Source organism: Sinocyclocheilus grahami, unplaced genomic scaffold, assembly GCF_001515645.1.
Source record: "Sinocyclocheilus grahami isolate Dianchi unplaced genomic scaffold, SAMN03320097.WGS_v1.1 scaffold321.1, whole genome shotgun sequence".
Lineage (NCBI taxonomy): Eukaryota > Metazoa > Chordata > Actinopteri > Cypriniformes > Cyprinidae > Sinocyclocheilus > Sinocyclocheilus grahami.
Genome location: NW_015505500.1, coordinates 1,444,982 through 1,450,389, shown reverse-complemented (window position 1 = coordinate 1,450,389; position 5,408 = coordinate 1,444,982). Strand labels below are relative to the sequence as shown.

At 35.9% G+C, this 5,408-nt stretch overlaps 1 long non-coding RNA gene across 1 annotated transcript in view; it reads left to right on the top strand.

The window, feature by feature from the left end:
• Positions 1-1,301, top strand: part of LOC107602183 (uncharacterized) — a 2,028-nt gene extending 727 nt beyond the window's left edge. Inside the window, exon 3 of the long non-coding RNA XR_001611004.1 lies at positions 1,208-1,301. This is a non-coding gene — a long non-coding RNA (uncharacterized lncRNA). The remainder of the gene's footprint in view (positions 1-1,207) is intronic.
• The last annotated feature ends 4,107 nt before the right edge of the window (positions 1,302-5,408 follow it).

The following is a 5,408-nucleotide window of genomic DNA, read 5'->3' as shown; positions in this document are numbered from 1 at the left end:
AACCAGTTCGAAGGGAGCATAATTTGCTTTTTGGGTTAAAAGAATTTCTTAATATGAAATTCGAATGGTATGACAATTAGAGATTAGACTGTCCAGAAATTGAAATCTACACGCTAATACACACTATATCCACATAGTCACGTAATGCTGATGTTAACATGAACAATTTGAGAATAAAGTATAACAATAATAATAATTTGCAAGGTTTGATGTGATATGAGCTAATCGATCTTTAGATTTAATCCCCATTGGTAGCAAGATTTATGGTAATGCTTTTTTCCTCAATTGGTCAGAACAAATGTGGCAGACTTGTTACTTGTTCAGATGGCAATATCTGGTGAAAATTCTTATTTGGGTCATATTCCAAGATGTAGGCTAGAATCTGTGATTGCGAAGTACAGTAAATATCCACACCGGTGACTGACTGCCACACATACTCTTCAGAATATTAGATTCATCCGCGCTGGAGCCGTGACCACTCACAACCCACGCAAGCTAGATAATTCTGCACACAGCTGCAATTCCAGATTTTCAAACAGAGATGGCAGCAAAGAGGCAAAACTTACAGACTGCAGCTTTAAATTCATTAAGATTACTTTATCAAAGACCTTTCACTAAAGTCTTCCAAGAAATCTACACGCTAATACACACTGTACTCATAGTCACCAATGCTGATGATATTAACATGAATCATTTGAGAATAAAGTATAACAATAATAATAATTTGCAAGGTTTGATGTGATATGAGCTAATCGATCTTTAGATTTAATCCCCATTGGTAGCAAGATTTATGGTAATGCTTTTTTCCTCAATTGGTCAGAACAAATGTGGCAGACTTGTTACTTGTTCAGATGGCAATATCTGGTGAAAATTCTTATTTGGGTCATATTCCAAGATGTAGGCTAGAATCTGTGATTGCGAAGTACAGTAAATATCCACACCGGTGACTGACTGCCACACATACTCTTCAGAATATTAAATTTACTTTAAATTCATTAAGATTACTTTATCAAAGACCTTTCACTAAAGTCTTCCAAGAGAAATAATAGCTTTGATATACGTGACATTGGATCCACATCTGGAACATAATATACTGGAGAAAAAAAAACTTAAAATACACTTAAAACAATTGCTTTATAAAGACAAAAACAAGTCAATTACTGTATTATATATTATTAATGAGCTGTCTTTCATTTGTGTCATATAGATCCACTCACTTCTGCATGCGGCCAGGATGAGAATAACTACAGCATTTCTTATCTACAGTATGTTGAGACATCAGGACCAAGGAAACCATGACATCTGTTAGTACTACTACATCACAATCATCATAGATTAATTTATAATAAATCATATCAATAATTATATAGTTTGTGTGTAGCACATACTGTAAATGCTACTATAAGTATTGTTGTAGCTCAGACAGAAGATAATTTCTAGAACTTAAAATTGTGCTCTCTTGCAAGACACTGCAGTACTGCACATTAGGATAGGAATCATTGCACAATGTCCTACGCAATACAGCACCATATATAGTACAATGCATTTGGCTTTTTAAATAAAAACAGGATGGGTATAGAGAAGATGAGATGTAGATGTAGATTACATAAATAAATGTATGTATAATACATAAGTGAAGAGGCCAACATGTCAAAGTGCATGCATGTTTAATTCAGGCATGTTGTTTGGTTTATAATGTCACTGCCCAGAATATGAAATTGTTTTTTTTCTTCTTTGGTAAAAAAAAAAAAAAAAAAAACAGTGGATAGTGGATCAGCTGGCTTTAATTAAAGATAAATAATTAAAATAATTTATAGTGTATCAATGAGCTTTTCTGTGGAAGCTTTCCATTAAGCTGTACTGTAATTATTCTAAAACTATTTAAAATAAATATTGATGCAACTTTCAAACTATTTGAATCCTTATATAATATTTTATATTATATTATATTGGGATTTATATTATAAACAAATACGTGTGGGTTGGGTGCACATGCATGTGTGTAAGAGAGAGTGAGTATGTGTGTGTGATGGGGATAGTTTACTTCTTCATGTAGATTAAATAATATAAAACAAGAAGTTTGCATCAAACAAACCAAAGATAAATTTCCTGTTGACTCTTTTGATCCACTGATCATCGCTACTTCTGAGACTGACGCCAGCATTCGTGTGGTTGGTTGTTACCACTGTGTGAATCTGTGACAATTTTTTCCCATTTTATATTCAGACTTTTGACATTGTTACCCCAACATAGACTATAACTGAACTATTATGTATCCTTGAGCAAATGTGTGAACGAATGTTACTGAAAATAGCCTATTAGTGCACTCTCCTCAAACTGCAACCTGTTTAATGAATTACTCTGAAAAGGCCATAAAGTTTCAGTGTTAAGCATAAACTGCAAGAGTTTAGCTCCAACTTGTCCTGCAGAGTCCTGCAGAGTTTAGCTCCAACTTGCCTCAACACACCTGCCTGCCAGTTTCTAGTATGCCTAGTAAGACATTGATTAGCTGGTGCAGGTGTGTTTAATTGGGGTTGGAGCTAAACTCTGCAGGACAGTGGCCCTCCAGGACCGAGTTTGGACACCCCTGGATTACAGGCATTGAGATACACAGGTATAAGGTACTGCAGAGAAAACATGAGTGAGTAACCTATGCTAGTCTAGACTAATACAAAATGATTACAGTACTGCACAGTGTTGACAACAATGCCTGAAATAAACCTTTTTCTCATCTCCAGATGAACCTGGAGCAGAGGCTTCCAACCCTGATCTTGGGGACTACCTTCCTGCAGTATTCAGTTCCAAACCATCTGTCTGCAATTATCAAGTAACCCTGAACACCTTGATTTGCTGGTTCAGGTGTGTTTGATTGGGGATGGAGCTGAACTCTGCAGGACGGTTGATCTCCAGGAGCAGGGTTAGAGACACCTGGCCAATGGATACCAGGCCTGCTGGCCAGTTGCTCTTTCTGACTGCTAGAGGTCGCCATTTTATCACACTTATAATGCAGCACGTTGATGTAGGCTAAATATTGAGAAAGGCAGTGGGCCTTTTATTAACTTTCAAAACTTTGCCTCCAGAATACCCTAAATTTGCCAGGGCATGGAATCAACCAGGTTAATTTCATTGAAACTGGAAAAAGTCTAAAAAGAAAGCGCTGTCATCTCTTCTGTAGTGCAGTGGGTTGTGGACACTAGCCCACAAATGCACTTTGTCACGTACATTTTCAGGAAATAGTTTAGTACATCTGGTTCTCTTTTACATTCCATTTCCAATGTATGCTACTATTTTACACCTACTACTCCTCATCTTCCGTAAAGTTTAGCATGATATGAACTTAAAGTATATGAATAGCCTTCAAAACTGAGAATATTTATAGGTAATATGCAGAGAACATTTTCTACTTACTAAAAGAAGTATTAGTATTATTTATAGACCTCATTGTGGTTTCTCCACACCCCTATTGACGTGTAGTAGAAAAACAGGCCCAGTTATAGACACAACCATGCACCACCAGTGAGACGATCACATACATTACGAACAGCCAGCGACAACACAAGATACGGCAAGGTGCATTATACAACTGACCAAAGTCTTGAACATCAGGACTTAATGCATCTTCATCGGCTGTCCTCTGCTCTTCATTCTCTGTTCATTGACATTTTTTTTTACGTTTTAGGCAAGTGCTGCTTTTTCTTCTCCAAAAACAGTTCTCAAGTAAAATTGTGGTGGATTACTATAAAGCACACCAAGATTGCCCCAGAAATGGTCTCTCATGTGAGTACTTTTACTTAGTAAGCTTTTGTATGATTATGAAATCTTAAATCATTCTCTTTGAAATTCTAACTTCACAATCATGCAGAAGAAAATTGGGTTCATGAATTGCATATCCTCATATTATTTATTGCCGATTGGTCTCTTTTTCACTCCAATTGGCACATTTACCATCACCATTACATATTTCCATTACCATTAAACATTAATGAGAAGCATTAATAAACATGTCCAGCAAAATACCCATTTAATAACATATTTGTTCTCTAAACATTCTAACGTTGCATCGTTTCACAGCATACAAGTTTAATAGCATGTTAAAAAATTGGTGTAGAGGAGTTGGGCCATTAAACAGTTTCATACCAACTAATTTTCCACCTTGACCAATAGAGCTCACCATTTACTGCATCAAGCACCATCATTTGTACAAAAAGACTTACAGCATTGCATTGAACTTTAGTGTATCTTCTTGCGAAAATGATACATAAAAAAATGCACACAGTAAAATAATGGGGTCCTCATAAGGGTTCTCCATAAATTTTAAAACATTTTGAACCTGGACTTTGTGCGGTTTAAGCTAGATAGCTGCACAGGACACACCACCTCTGCAAACCACATCATAATTTTTCCATATGCATGTGATGTCACTTGTTTTTTGCTGGACAGAACATAGATTTGTATAGACTTGTATGTTTGTATAGAATCAGTGAGGAGATTTATAGACACAACCATGCACCACCAGTGAGACGATCACATACATTACGAACAGCCAGCGACAACACAAGATACGGCAAGGTGCATTATACAACTGACCAAAGTCTTGAACATCAGGATTTAATGCATCTTCATCGGCTGTCCTCTGCTCTTCATTCTCTGTTCATTGACATTTTTTTTTACGTTTTAGGCAAGTGCTGCTTTTTCTTCTCCAAAAACAGTTCTCAAGTAAAATTGTGGTGGATTACTATAAAGCACACCAAGATTGCCCCATTACGTTTTAGGCAAGTGCTGCTTTTTCTTCTCCAAAAACAGCTCTCAAGTAAAATTGTGGAGGTTTACTATAAAGCACACCAAGATTGCCCCAGAAATGGTCTCTCATGTGAGTACTTTTACTTAGTAAGCTTTTGTATGATTATGAAATCTTAAATCATTCTCTTTGAAATTCTAACTTCACAATCATGCAGAAGAAAATTGGGTTCATGAATTGCATATCCTCATATTATTTATTGCCGATTGGTCTCTTTTTCACTCCAATTGACACATTTACCATCACCAGTACATATTTCCATTACCATTAAACATTAATGAGAAGCATTAATAAACATGTCCAGCAAAATACCCATTTAATAACATATTTGTTCTCTAAACATTCTAACGTTGCATCGTTTCACAGCATACAAGTTTAATAGCATGTTAAAAAAATTGGTGTAGAGGAGTTGGGCCATTAAACAGTTTCATACCAACTAATTTTCCACCTTGACCAATAGAGCTCACCACTGCATCAAGCACCATCATTTGTACAAAAAGACTTACAGCATTGCATTGAACTTCAGTGTATCTTCTTGCGAAAATTATACCTTAAAAATGTACACAGAAAAAAAATTATGGGGTCCTCATAAGGGTTCTCCATAAATTTA